The sequence below is a fragment of the Pholcus phalangioides genome, unplaced genomic scaffold, assembly GCF_987345545.1.
Source record: "Pholcus phalangioides strain wild (caught in Gottingen) unplaced genomic scaffold, Ppha-v1.0 ptg000017l_1, whole genome shotgun sequence".
NCBI classification, from domain to species: domain Eukaryota; kingdom Metazoa; phylum Arthropoda; class Arachnida; order Araneae; family Pholcidae; genus Pholcus; species Pholcus phalangioides.
The window spans coordinates 39,104,802-39,123,787 of NW_028301610.1; the positions used below are offsets into that span (position 1 = coordinate 39,104,802).

Consider the following 18,986-nt stretch of genomic DNA (forward strand, 5'->3'; position numbering starts at 1 on the left):
GAATCATAAGTTAAATTTGTAATGTTAGGAAAAGGAATCAAGTCATGATCAAATTTTAAGGGATTTATCGAGCATAAAAACAATGAGACTTTCAAATTCATAAAAAAAAGTATATATAATGTTTTGTAACTGATAAATTACAATGCTGCATTCAACCATGGTTTTTATTTCAATTGTGATTTCCTCAGGCTATGAAAGGCAGTGGGCGAGCAAAATCTGGAGGGGGAGGTAATTCAGGGAAAAAAATTATCCATTTCTGTTTCATGTAGCTACACTTTTTTCCTTTTTTTAGGCAACACATGCAGTTTGCATAGTTTTTCTTTTCTCTAACTATACAGTATTTATCAATGCTTTCTGGAAATACGTGAGAAAAAATAGGTATGTATGAGATCACATGACAAGCATTTGTTTGAAACAACCAAATACTTTATCTGTGTTTACCTATGGTAGTGTCTATAAAAAGCCGGGATTACACCAATAGGCAGATTCAAATAACTCGATCAGCACAAAATGAGAAATTCTTTTCTTTCTTGAAATCCTCTCTTTTGAGAATTCAGATGCACCCCATTCAGTTTTGATTAGCGCTGGTCAATACCATGAATTTCCATTGAAGAAATTGTTTGCTTTCTTCCAGAGGCATTTTCAGGACCAAACTTTGAGAGGGATTGGGAAGAGGGAGTGTATAGGGAAATTTTTTCCACGAAAAAAATTGAAGAAACTCTTTAATCTAGATTGATCCATAGTCTGGACACATTTGTCCAGCTTTTTTTTCAAACTTAGGCCATAAAACATTTAAAATTTATTTAAACCTAGAATACTAACTAAAATAAAAACTGATAAAAACTTCATGTTAACTGCCTATACGTCTACGTTTCTGACACATAGTGTTAGTATTCCAGTGTTAAAAAAATTAATTTTAAAATTCATAACCTTATAATTTTTACACATCAGCATAAATACCTTTTCGAAAAAATCAGAATTTTAAATCATGTTTGACACTATTAGGTTGAAAAGATTCACAAATAAATTGACAAAGGCCAATGCTATACAAATGATCCTATGTGATAAGAGAGCGTTATTGCCTGAAATTCCCTCCCTGGAGGGACAGGATAAACAAGATATCTATGAACTTTACTAAATAGGTAAAGGGTATGAAAATTTTGGCTTTGTGGGAACTTCCTTCACTTTTTAACATGCAGAGATAAAATAGAAAAACAATGAGAGAGTATAATAATGTATAGAGAATAATGAGAGAAATAATAAAAGGAAAGAAACATATACCCAGTATACTTTACACTTTATCTTTACATTTAGGCAGTGCTTACTATAAGGAAAAGAAAAGATCTATCTCAGAAGAAGCAAAAATAGGTTTTAATTTTGAGGATGGTTAGGTCTGTTAGAGAATAGAATGGCTTAGAGCAGGCGGTTCTCAACCAGGGCTCCATGTGAACTTCCCAGGGATGTGAAGCCGCTCAAGGAAAATAAAATATAAATCAGCAAGTTTCATAAATAAATAAAGCCTATGGGCTTCGCTATAGAAATTATGTACTGAAAAGGGCTCTGTGAGTCAAAAAAGATTGCGAATAGCTAGGTTAGAGAATATGGATTATAGGATGACTTAGTAAAAATACCAAAAGTATTGAAGTTTGAATTATCACGGATAATTTTATAAAGCATAGGTTATATTGGAAAATAAGTTGCATGAGTAATGAGAGGGTGAAGATTAAGTTTTGCATAATTTAATAGGGTATTTCTTAATCAGATAGAGTTTTCAGCCCATTGTAACTATGCAAGAGAGAGATTATGACTATAAAAAGCTAGGACAACTAACAGTGATGTCAGAGCCAGAGCGGCTGTGGGTGCTCGAGCAACCACGGTATTCGGTGGCATCAGTCTGAGGACAAAGCTGATTCAAAAATCAAAATTTCCTGCATAAAGCTCAAAACGATCAGTCACAGGTTTGAAACACTTCCGACGCCTCTGACAAATCAAGTCTATCGAAGCAACACAAAATAACTAATGTGTTTCGACTGATTTCAGCAAAATATTCTAAGAACAAGTATAGTAATTTATATATTAATTAATAGTAATAACAGTACATAAATAATAAACAGTAAATTTCTAGAAAATGCTTACATGTCATAGTTACATGCTCATAGTTCAATTTGTTAATTTTTTTTTGAAGAAAATATTAATTAAAAGGACATATTACTGCTTTAGATATAAAAGACTGGGATATGAATAAAATTTGATCCATAACTCAGAATTACCCAGGTCCCGAGGACTCGGGATTATGGAGGTCCGCATCCTTTTTCTTTATACTGCTATTAACCTTGGAAAGGTTGATTCATTCATTTAAATTGGAATACAGTATTCTGTGGTTTCAACTCAATTTTAAAATATATAGTGATTCCAGTAACCTTTAAATATATATATCCCTCCTTCCATTTGATTCAATCGGAAAAGTCTAAATATAGCTTTTAATCCTAAAATTAAGCACTCCGTTTGCTAAAAAAAGCAAAATTATTAAAAACTCAAGATGCAGTAATTATGGAGCACAAAGATTTAAGTTATAAAATTGTTTTTAGGGAGGGCTAGCTAACACATTCAAATAATAGTAATAAAGTGATTTTTTTCTAACAAAGCTTGTGTTGCAAAAATCTCAACGTATAACATCACAGAGGGTAAGTATCAATTTCCTTGAAATTTTTAAGCTAAATGTAAATGCAAATTGTCAGCATGTGTGCAGTACATTGGCCAACTCTCACAATGGCCTGCAATAGTTTCTTTTACATTTGAGTCCCATCTGCACACATGCATACACAGGATTTTCTGGGGGGGACATTCATAATTTAATAATAGGAGTTTGTTTTTTTTACTGGGAAAAAAACACCCAAATTCTGGCTCAAAGGTGCAGATTTGAGGTTTGTGTTAATTTCGAAAATTAAATTCTTATATCAAATTTGTTTGTAAACTAATTGCCACCTGAAAATTTCAAAAATCCAAAGAAAACCAAATATGGAAGCCATAATTGAGGAAAAGAAGTAAAAAAACGATAAATCTCTGGAAATGAAAAAAAGAAACAAAAAAAAATTAATTTGCTTTCATAGAAGAGTTGATCAACTTTGTACAAGATTATTAAGAAGACACCAACGAATAAGGCAAATACATGTAATCAGTGTCTTCTTAATATTTGCTTTCATCACAACACCTTGCAGGTTTGCTCCTTGAGATAGCAGTTACAATGCAAGGGATAATATCATTGTTACTGTGTGCTTTCTCTATTTGTAGCTGTACAGAGCTTCCTACACAGGCATGATCTCTTCTGAATATTGGAGGAGGAGCTTGTCAACTTCATGGGTGGGGTTCCATAATCGTCTTCGCTGTCATTGGGAACGGACGTGCTATTATCGCGCTCCGCTCACCGACCAACAGAAGAAGTTTTATCCGAAACCGCTGCCGGGGGATTACCGAAGGATTATCCGTCATGCCAGTGCGCCATTTTGTGTCTTTCTTTGTGTTTTTCTTCATTCTCGTGAGTTTTACTTAGCGTGTTGTTTATTTTTGGGTCATATTCTGCGGTGATTTTCTTTTTTTTTTAGCGCACGTTGGATTGTGAGATAAGTGGTTTTTTTTTATTATATTGCTCTCATTTATTTTAAATTTTCGTTGTGTATTTTCGATCGACTTATATTTATTTTTCTCGTTCGCATTTCATTTTCGTTGTTTTTTCGCCAGGTTCGCTCGCTTCTTTGATATAAGTTCGTAGGTTTTTGGACGTTAGTGTTAGCAAACAGTGTATACTTTTTCCCGGGTACTCTCAATAACTTTGTTTTCCTTCCATTTGGGCCTATTGTTGTAGTGTTAGTGTTTTGAGATAGTTAGCTAATTCTAATAAGTATAAATTGTACTTCGTAGCTTAATACTTTTTTTAGAGGGTGTTGTATTCTTTATATACATATTTATTTTATTCTTCGTGATTTAGTGCTGAGCATTCTACTTTACGTAATTTTTTCGTATAGTCTCTTACGTATATTTTGCATAGTAATGTATTTTACATTATTTTAATTTCCAGTTTCTCATTTTCCTATTGTTAAGTATTTTTATTATTATCTACAAGTCATATATTATTATCTAGCTTTAGCAATAGTGTTAGTATGCCTCGACCTCGACTAGTGTTGTGTAGAGCTTGCGACGGGAGGTTTCCCTGGTCTAGGGGTATAGTAGCTGATAGTTTCAATTGTAAAGGGTGCTTGGATAGAAAAAGGCTGGAACTCGAGGTCGAAGCTTTACGGGAAAAAGTTAGGGTGCTAGAGGGCCCGGTTATAACGGACCCTCTGGTCGTCGAGCCACCTGTTGATGAAGAAGCAATCTCCACGAACAACGACATTTTAGAGGGCGAATGGGTGGTCGTGGATGAGGTAGAGGGGGATAGTGATAGGGGTTTAATCATCGGCGATTCTATGGTTAGGGAACTTGGGAACCGAGTGTGTAGGGATTTTCGGGGTTTCGAGCGCTGTTGTCTTCCTGGGAGGAAGATTGGCAACGTTCGAGACGTTTTTCATCGCCGAAAGTTGCCCTTGCGGGTGATTCTGTGGGTGGGAACAAATCAGGTAGGAGCGAATATTAGTGAGTCTCTGTCAGAATACCGGGATTTACTATTATCCGCTAGGGAGGGGGGTTCAGATGTGGCAGTGATTCCAGTGCTGCCAAGGGGTAGTAGGGGATATAGGAGTAGGATCCACCAATTCAATATAGGCCTGAAGGACATTTGCTCCTCACTTGGGGTCACGTTCTTGGAGCTTCCTGCATTTACCGATAGGTGGCTTCGTTCGGATGGGATCCATCTAAATAAGAGAGGGGTCTGGGAGGTTTACGATAGTCTTAGGTCAGGTTTTTTACTCCCAGACCACGTAGTCGGGAATGCGGGTTAGTTAATGATAATCACAACAGTACTGACGGGGAATTACCCACCTCTGACTTGGATGGCTTCTCGATTGACAACAAACCACCGGGCAAATTAAAATGTTTGTTAATAAATGCCAGGAGCTTGGGTAACAAGAAAGATTTTTTAGAAACTATGATAGTTGTGGAGGACTTGGATCTTATAGCCATTAAAGAATCTTGGGCAAACGATGGGGATGAATCTTTCTTACACATCTCCGGATACGATACTTTTTTGAGAAATAGATCTGATAGGAAAGGGGCTGGAGTGTTGATATACGTGAAATCATGTTTGAAGGCTAGAGAGTGTAACGTGCAGAGAAGTGATATTGAAACCATATGGGTTGAACTTGAGAACAAAAGACGTCATAAGCTTATTGTTGGGGTTTGTTACAATCCACCGAATAGGGATCAAAACTACATCGCCAAAATGCATGATGAAATTTCCTACATGTGTAAGCGAAAGAGGGTCCTCATACTAGGGGATTTCAATTACCCAGGTATTCAATGGGATAATCTTTCATCGAGAGATCAGTATGAAAGAGACTTTCTTAAGTTGGTGCTCGACAATTTTTTGTATCAGCATGTATCGGAAGCCACTAGGGGTACTGCTATTTTGGATTTAGTTCTTACTAGTTCTGAGGATCTAGTTGAACATGTTTCGGTGGGGGAAGAGTTTTCTTCCAGTGATCATCGTATCGTCAGATTTCACTGTAACTTTTCCTCGGGTAAGGTTGATAACAAAAGACTGGTTCCTTGTTTTCGGAGAACTAACTTTGAGGTTTTGCGAAGAAGGTTAGCGGAAGTTTTCAAAGACCGGTTGGAATCAGTAGGGGTGGTAAGTCAATGGGAAGAATTTAGTACGAAGCTGTCCTCTGTTTTGCACGACGTCATACCCTTTGTTCGAAAAAAGCGTGTTTGTACATCACACCCTCTATGGTTCACGGATAGCGTGCGGAACCTTTATCTTGAAAAGAAAAGAGCATTCAGAGAGTATAAAAGTGGACGAGGTGACCTATCATTGTTTACTGATAAAAGAAGACTGTTGAAGAAAGCGATAAGGGATAGTAAAAAGCAAGTTGAATCTAGGTTGGCAGATAACATTGGCTCTGACCCAAAATCATTTTTTCGATACGTCAATAATGGATGTAAGGGGACAGTTGGCCCCCTCTCGATAGGAGGCTCAAAAGTAGAGAGCAATGTAGGCATGTGTAGTGCTTTCAATGACTTTTTCGCGTCGGTTTTTAATGGAGATAATGATATTCGATATACGGGTGTTGCATGGGGTAATAAAACGCTCAACGATATTCAAGTGGAAGACGTGGAGGTCCTAAATCTTCTAAGAAATGTATGTGCAAGCAAAGCACCAGGACCAGATGATATCTATCCCAGGGAAGGTGCTAATGAATTGTTGGGGCCAGTCGCACAGATATACAGGAGTAGTGTTGCTGAGGGTATCGTCCCGAGAGATTGGAAACTGGCTAACGTTGTTCCGATATTTAAGAAGGGTAGTAGAGAAGTGGTGTCTAATTATCGTCCGGTGAGTTTGACGAGCTCCCTCTCGAAAATTTTGGAAATTATCATCAAAAGGCAGTTTGTGAAGTGGATAGACGAGAATAATGTATTGTCGGATAATCAGCATGGGTTCAGGAAGGGGAAGTCATGTGTAACTAACCTCCTTTGCTTCTATGATTACGTGACTAAGGCTTTGGGTAAGAGCATAAATGTCGACGTTGTTTACCTTGATTTCCAGAAGGCATTCGATCGGGTCCAACATGGCAAACTCTTGAAGCGTTTACACGAGATTGGAATAGGGGGCAACTTGCTGAATTGGATAGAATCGTGGTTAAGAGATAGGTCGCAACGAGTTATGGTGAACGGGGAATTCTCTGGTTGGACAGACGTCACAAGTGGAGTTCCTCAGGGAAGTGTCCTTGGCCCCATACTTTTTTCACTTTTTATCGACAAACTCGATCAGGGTATCGATGGAATTACTAGCAAATTCGCAGATGATGTGAAGCTAATGGGGGTAATCGGAAATGAAAGCGATAGGGAGTTGCTCCAGACCAACTTAAACAAGATTGCAGCATGGGCAAATGAATGGAGCATGACGTTTAGCGTAGATAAGTGCATGGTCGCTCATTGTGGTTCGAACAACCCACGGTTCTCTTACGAGTTGAATGGTGTCACTATCCCGGATGCAACTAGAGTCACCGATTTGGGAATTCTCATTGACGAGCGACTTAAGTTTTCTGAACATTGTTCAGCGGTTGTCAAAAAAGCGAATAGAATGCTTGGTCTCATTTTCAAAAAGGTCTCTTCGCGTTCTCCTAAAGTCATTCTTCCGCTTTTTCGAGGCTTAGTTCGTCCTGGACTGGAGTATGCTGTAAGGTTTTGGAGACCATACCTACAGAGGGACATAGACTTGGTTGAAGGGGTGCAGAGAAGAGCTACGCGTGTCCTTATTGGCACACAGGGCTTGAGTTATGAAGAAAGACTTCATTTTTTGAATATGTTTACATTGGATGAACGCAGGTGTCGAGGAAATATGATCGAAGTGTTCAAAATTTTCAATGGGATGGATAGGATGGACCATGAACTTTTAGTACACCGCCAATCGACTGCTTTTACAAGGGGACACCAGTATCGATTGGTGAGGGACAATGCAAGGTTATGGTGTCGCAGGGAATTTTTCTCCAATAGGGTTGTTAATAAATGGAATAGCTTACCCCCGGAGGTAGTAAATTGTAACACAATTGACACGTTTAAAAAGAAATACGATAAACATGTTGGGGTAAATCGAGAAGCTATCCATTCTTAGAATAAGACAACCATAAGTATTCTTTATGGGCATTGTATAATATTTTATCATGTGTATATATTGTTTGTAATTTGTGTTAATTGCATTTTTAATTGGGTTGCTGTATTTTTGAAACATATGACAACCATATTTTTATGGGCATCTTTTTATCAGCCACCTCGTTGGGCATTTTGCCTGTTGTGGCGTTGTATTTGTATGTATTTGTATTTGTATTCAAGTGGTCAAAAAAACTCAAATTTAAAATTTTTTTCCCATTAATTCTTAAAAAGTAGTTAAATTATACTGCCTTAATCCATTAAAGATGACTTTTTTTTATAAAAAAAATCACTGAGTGGAACCACTCCCATCATTCATTGGCGGAGAAATAATTAAAATGCCGAATGGCAAATTTTCATACCAACTGGCGTCAATGGGTTTATAACTCAATTAAATTAATAACTGAAGTATTAATATTTAAATGTATATCAGTTAATTGTATTTGAGTAAAAATTTAATGTCAAATTGAATAAAATCGAATTCAAGCCATAAAAAAAAAACTCATCCAAAATTAGAGATTGTAAGGTTTTAGTCATTATTGTAAAAACCAGAATATATATATATATATACACATATTTTCACTATATTATCTAAACTCTTATATCCTAAACTGTCAAAAACATTCACCTCATTACCATGAAAATATGAAATGAAGTTAATTTTTTTTAAGATAAAAAACATTGTGAAATTTAAAAAATAAAGTTAATGTGAAGTTATATTGATTGATATATCAATTTATTATGAATTTTCTGCTTTAACCACTAGCTTAGCAAAATCGCCAACAAAACATCATTTTCAAATGGCGCTTTTATATAGGCTGATTTCAGGTTTTGACAACTGACTGCTTGTGGTTCTCTAATATAGACGTGCCAACTTCTGGGGTCCAAAAATCTGGTGATGATCCTGGGACAGGGAAGAGCTCCCCCCATGATCTCCATAGCCCTGATAAAAAAAAGTTTATTTTTGTGAAGAAAAAAAACCAATTAAGAAAAGTGTCTCCCTCCTCCAGGTAGGTCTGGCGTACTACCCAGAGCATAACATAATAATGCAAAACATTTACCACTTAATGTTTATGCTATCTAAAATGTCTGTGTTATTTCCAATACAATTGCATTGCTCAACTGTTTTTCACATGGTCGGCACACAATAGCTACTGCGCAGAGGTCCCATAGATCACAGCAGCTACCATACCCTACTACCAGTAATAGTGTGTTAGTATAACATTAAAAGAAAAAAATCTAATTGGTTTACACTTTGAGGTTTTGGACAGTCAAGACTTCCTATTGTTAACTGTTCCTCTTCATAATAAAATTTCAGATTATTACTTATATCGGGATGGGGGGGGGGGTAATACCCTGCTGATCGGGGTGGGGCAAGCGATGCTGGAGTGGCTTGCCACCAGATCTTTTACCATGCATTGTGGCTTGAGTGCTGTCACATTCAGGGAGCCATCTCGACAGCACAGGCAAACAATCTCTACTCAGCGGCCTGAGAAGCCAACAACTGCTGAGGCAGAAGAACAGTGAGCACCCGCTGATGAAGCGGGGTCTACCTCCAGATCCTTAGATGTAAATAAGGACAATGACTCAGAGATGGAAGTGGTGTTGGACCTGGAGTATAACACCGGGTCCGACTCTGATCTATCTTAGGACATCTTTGCAACCTTCTTGGTTAAACCTACACACCGAGTAGTATTCTTTTGCCCACAGGTAAGTAAATTTTGTAACATACCTTTGCCAATGTTACTTAGGCAGATAAATTCACAACATAGCAAAGCTGCATCTTATAATCTTGCAGCTTCCTTTCACAACCATAATCATTTTGTAGCTCTGATTCAAGAGCCATGGGTCAGAAACGGGATGATTATGGGCCGTCTACCCAACTCCCAACTCTTCGTTAAGAAAGGAACAGGGTTTCATCCAAGAGCATGTGTGTACCTTGCCAAAAGTATCCATTTTTGGGCACTGCCACAATTCACATCAGATGTTGTTGCAGTTCTGATAAAAGATAAGGGACTAAACAAGAGTTTGACGAGCTCCCTCTCGAAAATTTTGGAAATTATCATCAAAAGGCAGTTTGTGAAGTGGATAGACGAGAATAATGTATTGTCGGATAATCAGCATGGGTTCAGGAAGGGGAAGTCATGTGTAACTAACCTCCTTTGCTTCTATGATTACGTGACTAAGGCTTTGGGTAAGAGCATAAATGTCGACGTTGTTTACCTTGATTTCCAGAAGGCATTCGATCGGGTCCAACATGGCAAACTCTTGAAGCGTTTACACGAGATTGGAATAGGGGGCAACTTGCTGAATTGGATAGAATCGTGGTTAAGAGATAGGTCGCAACGAGTTATGGTGAACGGGGAATTCTCTGGTTGGACAGACGTCACAAGTGGAGTTCCTCAGGGAAGTGTCCTTGGCCCCATACTTTTTTCACTTTTTATCGACAAACTCGATCAGGGTATCGATGGAATTACTAGCAAATTCGCAGATGATGTGAAGCTAATGGGGGTAATCGGAAATGAAAGCGATAGGGAGTTGCTCCAGACCAACTTAAACAAGATTGCAGCATGGGCAAATGAATGGAGCATGACGTTTAGCGTAGATAAGTGCATGGTCGCTCATTGTGGTTCGAACAACCCACGGTTCTCTTACGAGTTGAATGGTGTCACTATCCCGGATGCAACTAGAGTCACCGATTTGGGAATTCTCATTGACGAGCGACTTAAGTTTTCTGAACATTGTTCAGCGGTTGTCAAAAAAGCGAATAGAATGCTTGGTCTCATTTTCAAAAAGGTCTCTTCGCGTTCTCCTAAAGTCATTCTTCCGCTTTTTCGAGGCTTAGTTCGTCCTGGACTGGAGTATGCTGTAAGGTTTTGGAGACCATACCTACAGAGGGACATAGACTTGGTTGAAGGGGTGCAGAGAAGAGCTACGCGTGTCCTTATTGGCACACAGGGCTTGAGTTATGAAGAAAGACTTCATTTTTTGAATATGTTTACATTGGATGAACGCAGGTGTCGAGGAAATATGATCGAAGTGTTCAAAATTTTCAATGGGATGGATAGGATGGACCATGAACTTTTAGTACACCGCCAATCGACTGCTTTTACAAGGGGACACCAGTATCGATTGGTGAGGGACAATGCAAGGTTATGGTGTCGCAGGGAATTTTTCTCCAATAGGGTTGTTAATAAATGGAATAGCTTACCCCCGGAGGTAGTAAATTGTAACACAATTGACACGTTTAAAAAGAAATACGATAAACATGTTGGGGTAAATCGAGAAGCTATCCATTCTTAGAATAAGACAACCATAAGTATTCTTTATGGGCATTGTATAATATTTTATCATGTGTATATATTGTTTGTAATTTGTGTTAATTGCATTTTTAATTGGGTTGCTGTATTTTTGAAACATATGACAACCATATTTTTATGGGCATCTTTTTATCAGCCACCTCGTTGGGCATTTTGCCTGTTGTGGCGTTGTATTTGTATGTATTTGTATTTGTATTCAAGTGGTCAAAAAAACTCAAATTTAAAATTTTTTTCCCATTAATTCTTAAAAAGTAGTTAAATTATACTGCCTTAATCCATTAAAGATGACTTTTTTTTATAAAAAAAATCACTGAGTGGAACCACTCCCATCATTCATTGGCGGAGAAATAATTAAAATGCCGAATGGCAAATTTTCATACCAACTGGCGTCAATGGGTTTATAACTCAATTAAATTAATAACTGAAGTATTAATATTTAAATGTATATCAGTTAATTGTATTTGAGTAAAAATTTAATGTCAAATTGAATAAAATCGAATTCAAGCCATAAAAAAAAAACTCATCCAAAATTAGAGATTGTAAGGTTTTAGTCATTATTGTAAAAACCAGAATATATATATATATATACACATATTTTCACTATATTATCTAAACTCTTATATCCTAAACTGTCAAAAACATTCACCTCATTACCATGAAAATATGAAATGAAGTTAATTTTTTTTAAGATAAAAAACATTGTGAAATTTAAAAAATAAAGTTAATGTGAAGTTATATTGATTGATATATCAATTTATTATGAATTTTCTGCTTTAACCACTAGCTTAGCAAAATCGCCAACAAAACATCATTTTCAAATGGCGCTTTTATATAGGCTGATTTCAGGTTTTGACAACTGACTGCTTGTGGTTCTCTAATATAGACGTGCCAACTTCTGGGGTCCAAAAATCTGGTGATGATCCTGGGACAGGGAAGAGCTCCCCCCATGATCTCCATAGCCCTGATAAAAAAAAGTTTATTTTTGTGAAGAAAAAAAACCAATTAAGAAAAGTGTCTCCCTCCTCCAGGTAGGTCTGGCGTACTACCCAGAGCATAACATAATAATGCAAAACATTTACCACTTAATGTTTATGCTATCTAAAATGTCTGTGTTATTTCCAATACAATTGCATTGCTCAACTGTTTTTCACATGGTCGGCACACAATAGCTACTGCGCAGAGGTCCCATAGATCACAGCAGCTACCATACCCTACTACCAGTAATAGTGTGTTAGTATAACATTAAAAGAAAAAAATCTAATTGGTTTACACTTTGAGGTTTTGGACAGTCAAGACTTCCTATTGTTAACTGTTCCTCTTCATAATAAAATTTCAGATTATTACTTATATCGGGATGGGGGGGGGGTAATACCCTGCTGATCGGGGTGGGGCAAGCGATGCTGGAGTGGCTTGCCACCAGATCTTTTACCATGCATTGTGGCTTGAGTGCTGTCACATTCAGGGAGCCATCTCGACAGCACAGGCAAACAATCTCTACTCAGCGGCCTGAGAAGCCAACAACTGCTGAGGCAGAAGAACAGTGAGCACCCGCTGATGAAGCGGGGTCTACCTCCAGATCCTTAGATGTAAATAAGGACAATGACTCAGAGATGGAAGTGGTGTTGGACCTGGAGTATAACACCGGGTCCGACTCTGATCTATCTTAGGACATCTTTGCAACCTTCTTGGTTAAACCTACACACCGAGTAGTATTCTTTTGCCCACAGGTAAGTAAATTTTGTAACATACCTTTGCCAATGTTACTTAGGCAGATAAATTCACAACATAGCAAAGCTGCATCTTATAATCTTGCAGCTTCCTTTCACAACCATAATCATTTTGTAGCTCTGATTCAAGAGCCATGGGTCAGAAACGGGATGATTATGGGCCGTCTACCCAACTCCCAACTCTTCGTTAAGAAAGGAACAGGGTTTCATCCAAGAGCATGTGTGTACCTTGCCAAAAGTATCCATTTTTGGGCACTGCCACAATTCACATCAGATGTTGTTGCAGTTCTGATAAAAGATAAGGGACTAAACAAGAATCGCCCTATCATGAACTGCTCAGTCTATATGGCCTATGATCTCAAAATTCCGCAAATGTTCTGTGAACTGGTGGAATACTGCGAACATCACAATATAAGCATAATATTTGGATGTGATGCTCACCACACAGCGTGGAGCAGCTCAGACATAAACCAGAGATGAGAAACATTACTAGAGCTCCTCATGAAAACAAATCTGGTTTGGGCTAACTAAGGGCACACACCAACTTTCCGTACACATAATCAGAGGAAGTTATTGATCTGACCCTGGTCTCAATAGATATTGCAAACACGATCAAGAGATGGAGGGTCAGCGATGAACCCTCCTTATCTGATCACAGGTTCATAAACTTCTACTATGAAGCAACATTCATTCCCACTTTTTTTCGGAATTTTAAGAACACAAACTAGGATCTTTTTAAAAGAAACCTGGAAAGCCAGCTCAACACTCTCGCCAACCCTGGTGACGAGATCTTAACAGTAGATGACTTGGACCACCATGCTGTCATTCTGACAGAGGTGATCAGGAACTCTGCAAATCAGGCGTGTCCACTCAAGCCTCGCAAATCTAAAGTCTACTCAAAAAATTGGTGGACTAAAGATCTTGAACTCCTCCGTAAAGAAACGAGGAAGGCACACAGGAAGGCTGTTAGGACTACACTTGAACCAAATTGGACTTACTATAAGGAAGTTCAAAGAAAGTTCAAGAAAGAAATCAGAAAAGTGAAAAATAGTTCTTGGAAGAAGTTTTGCACAGAGATGAATTCACTGTCAGAAACTGCCAAGGTTACCAAATTGATCAAAAACAATTCCTACGATAAAATTAATGTTATAGAACGACCAGATGGTAACTATACCACCAATCTAGTGGAGACGCTGGAATATCTTCTGGACTATCACCTAGGCGGACCAACGGAACCAAACTGTGGTATACAGACTAGGCCCATCCTGGAACCAGTAGACACCTCAATAGCCAACATAATAGTTGAATATGACAAATGTACAGAAGCCTTGAGGGGATTTTCGATTTTCTCCCTTCAAGCCACAAGGTACAGATGGAATATATTTCCATCTGTTCTCTTTTTACAAAAAGAATGGGAAGTTATAGGCATCGAGCTGATTCGCCTCTTCAAAGCTAGCCTAGCTTTGGGATATATACCCAAAGAATGGAAGAGCTCCTGAGGTGTCTTCCTACCAAAACTAGGAAAAGACACCTATTATAAATCATCATCCTTCAGAATGATTACATTATCTTCTTTCCAGTTAAAGTTATTGGAAAAACTGATACACTGGCATCTTCAAGATATTCCTCTCTTAATGGGCAAGATTAATATGAACCAGCATGGTTTTAATACCGGGTTTTCCACTGACTCTGCTCTTCATCAATTGATTTGGAGAATTGAAAACACAATTATCAATGGACAATTTGCTGTTGGTATTTTTCTGGACATTGTTGGAGCCTTTGACAAAGTTACTTTTGACTGACTCTGTATGTAAGGCAGTAATAGATTATAACATTCCACCTATGTTAATTAGATGGATCGATCACATGCTCAGGAACTGAACAATCACTGCTCGTGTTCTTGATGCCCAAGCCGAAAGAGCTATCAGAAGAGGATGTCTGCAAGGAGGAATCCTTTCTCCTTTTTTATGGAACATAGTCTTCAGCTCTCTGATCTAATAAAAGGACCAGGATATACACAGGCATATGCAGATGCTCTAGTCATGCTTATTCAAGGTCATGATTTATCCACAATGAGGATTCTTGCTCAACAAATTTTAAACTCTGTCAGCAGATGGGGTGACAAACACCAACTAACATTTTTCATGGAAAAAACCAGAATTGTGATTTTCACATGGAACAGAAAATGGGAAATTGGAAATTTAATCCTCAAAGGACAAGAATTAACCATATGTGACAGAGTGAAATACCTTGGATGTCATTTGGATTCTAAGCTCTCCTGGAAATCCCATATTCAAGAACGAGCTAAACGGGCCACTAATATACTTATGCTATGCAAAAGAATTATTGGCAAAACCTGGGGTTTAAACCCTAAAACCACTCAGTGGATTTATACTGCTATTGCACGCCCAATGCTGTGCTATGGTTGTGTGGTATGGCGTCAGGCGTTATCAAAGACCTCTTATGAAACTGTCCTACAAAACGTGCAAAGACTAGCTTGCATTATTATTACGGGAGCCTTACCCAGCTCTCCCTCCATCGCCCATGAAACTACTCTTAAGCTACCACCTCTGAGATGGTACCTACAAGGAGAAGCTTTTAAAATCATGTATAGGATGGAAAGAAATGGTACATGGTGCAATCGACCTTATATGGGATATAAACATTCTTTCAAGAATCACCTTGACAGCTGTCTACTGGGAAAAGGGGAGATCCCCTCTCTACTAATGCCAAAAGACTCCTGTTCCAAAACAAAAAAATTCACTAAATGCTTCACTATCCACATACCCAGGAGAAATGAAGTTGCTCACATAATTGATAACATCACAACAGGAGTTATTGAGTGTTACACCGATGGCTCTAGGATTACTGAGAATTACTGAGAAAAAAGGGCTGGAGAAATTTTCGGCATCTTTGGAGTGGATCACAACTACCATAAGATACATTTGTATCTAGGCAAAACGACCACAGTCTTTCAAGCTGAAGTATTAGCAATAGCCATACTGGCTGAAAGTCTGATTTCTAAAGGGTATCATGGCAAACAAAGTGTTAACTTGTCAAAGAGGGAAAGTGTCCCACGACTTTTCCCACCTTCACAAAGTCGTGGGACACTTTCCCCCTTTGGCAATCTTCTCTGACAGCCAAGCAGCACTATTGGCTTTTGACAACTTCAAGTTTCAACTGTGTGCAAAATACTGCGCTGACATGCTTAATAACTTGGCAGCATTGGGCAACAAAATCAACCTTTACTGGGTTCCTGGGCATGTAAATTTCCAGGGAAATGAACTCGCAGACCAGATAGCCAAACAGGCAGCAAACCTGAAGCTATCTAGACCTGAACCTTTCTATCCTGTTTCAATGTCAACCATCAAAAGAGTTGTCAAGCAACGGATAGAAGACAAACATTTTCGGCAATGGAACTCAAGGCAGGACTGCAGAAAGGCCAAGCTGGCCTTGGAAACCCATCCGAATATTGCCAAAAAACTTATCTCATTGCACAGGAAACAAATTTGACAGGTTATACAGATCATCACTGGTCATGATAACCTAGCGAAACACCTACACAACTGTGGCTATACAGATTCACCTATTTGTCCTGCATGTGGAGAAGACGAAACTCCACTCCACTATGTGGGACGATGTCCCGCCTTCTCTATCCCGAGAAGGAACTACTTCTGTGATCATCAGGTGACACTAAGTGAAGTTGCAAATGCTCCCAGCATTTACAACCTGGTAAATTTTCTCAATTACACTAAGCACCTGAATTCATATGGCGAGTTTCAATTCTGCTCCAACTTAAACTCTCATGCGTTACTATTTAATAACTTCCTGTTGAGTTCTCAGCCATGTCTCTCTCTGAGACCTCCTCTACTCCTTTTCTTAAAAAAAGGTACAGCAGACAGGAGCAGCCTCAAATTTTCTGATATGGCGTGTACCGGTTGCGGTTTTCCATAATCTCCCACACGCAGAGATTCAATATAATGGTAACAGATATCATAACTTTCGTCCCCAGAGCGCCCACCAAACTCTGGGAATTGCCACAGAATAATGTTTCTCTTCATATTCACGTGACCTACAACTCATGTTAAACCACTTGGTGTTAGAGCAATGGGCAAAGTTTGCCTAGGCTTTTCCCTTATGGGACACCAAAGGATGATGATGATATAACGGGATGGGTGGGGGGGATGAAATTTTGAATAAACTAAAACTGGTTTTAGCTACCTAGTTGTGGTCAAAACTGGTCAAATACAGTCTTGAAACTGATTAAGTAATAATTTTAAATGTTTCTCTTATTATTTCTATTTTATTAAAATAATCAATAAATAATATTAAGATAATCAATTGATAATTAAGTGAATTTGAATAGACTAGTAGTTTTAGAACCTGCTGTCAGAGCTGCAACTAGAAACAAAAGTTTGGTTGGTCACCAGGGTTCAGAGTCTATTTTGCTGTTCCCTCCCCCGTAATTTTGAACAGAAAAACAGTAAACTCAGTGCCCTCCTGATCCAGTGTCCGGGACACTGCCCCCCCCACTCTCTACTAACTGCGATCTTGCCTACTGTGAGAAGAGAGTGGCATGATAATATGGCAACTCTATTAGAAACAACTCATTAAAAAATTAATAATGGAAACATTGCTTGCTGTTTCTGTTGACTATTTGAAGTCATCTATAGTAGTAAACCACTCAAAAATGATCAAAACTGATATCAACCAGGATGGTTAAAACAGGTTTTCTGCATGGTTAGAAACACACTTGATCAAAAAAAGTGAATGCAACCCTGTTTTTAAAACAAAAAGATTCTAATGCTTGTTAAATGTAAAAACTGATCTTAATTTTAAATTTAATGTGAAAGAAAATAGTTAAAACTATTACCACATCCGTTTAAGACCATTTCAACAGTTTTGACCAGTTAAAACCACTTTTAGCTATTGGCCTGGTCGAAACCAATTTTGACAGGCTAAAATTACAACCCTGAATTCAAGTAACATCTCATCTAAAAAGACTAAATAAGTTAACAATTTATGTGAATGAATCAGTGTTAAAACCAAACTTTTAACATTCAGCGAATTTGTTTAGAAAGATATCCTAGAAGTGTTTTTATTTTGTCAACTAAATTCCAAACAACAACAAAGCGACATGATATTTCTAATTTCATCAATAATTGCTTCAATTGGGATTACTCGTCTCCTTCGTGTCCCTATCTTACCCATGTCGAATTCAACTCACTTTATGTAATTTCGTCTTACGTGATCATTTTGTAGAACCAATTAATAATGTAAAGAAAGGGACATCTGTAATTAATACTATATAATACACAGCCCATAAAAATATTATCATTGTCTTATCTAAGTATGGATAGCTTCTTGATTTATCCCACTATGTCTATCATACTTCTTTTTAAATATATCAATTGTGTTAGAATTCATGACCCCCAGAGGTGAGCTATTCCATTTATTAACAAGCCTAATAGAAGAAAACTCTCTGCGACACCACAACCTGAATTTGTCTTTTACTAATTGATACTGGTGTCCTCTCGTCGAAGTAGGCACTTGACAGTGTGTTAATAACTCATGTCCATTCCATCCATCTCGTTGAAAATTTTGAGCACTTCTATCATATTCCCCCGACACCTGCATTCCTCCAATGCAAATAAATTTAAGAAATCAAATCTTTCTTCAAAGCTCAAGCCCTGTGTGCCAACAAAAGTGTGTGTGGCTCTTCTCTGCCTCCCTCAACCAAGTCTGTCTCTCTGTAGGTATGGCCTCCAAAACCTTACAGCATACTCCGGTGCAGGACAAACTACCCCGCAGAAAAGCAGAAGAACGTCAAGAGACCTTTTTAAGAATGAAACAGAGCAGTCTATTTGATTTCTTGACAACTGCTGAACAATGCTCAGAAAACCTAAGTTGCTCATCAATGAGAATTCCTAAATCTGTGACCATAGTTGCATCTGGGATAGTGATACAATAATGTGAAAACATGGGTTATTCAAACCAAAAAAGAATGACCATGCACTTATTAACACTAAAGGTGAAATTAAAACTGTATTTTTTAAAAATCTCGATTTACATAAGCCGCTGAAGTTCAATCATAGTTTCAAGTGTGTTGCAAGATAAAAGAAGGTTGAAAAGCACTGCA

At 38.0% G+C, this 18,986-nt stretch overlaps 1 protein-coding gene across 3 annotated transcripts in view; it reads right to left on the reverse strand.

The window, feature by feature from the left end:
• LOC149073033 (ral GTPase-activating protein subunit alpha-2) overlaps nucleotides 1-18,986 on the reverse strand; it is a 405,837-nt gene that overhangs the window by 119,012 nt on the left and 267,839 nt on the right. The window lies entirely within an intron of this gene.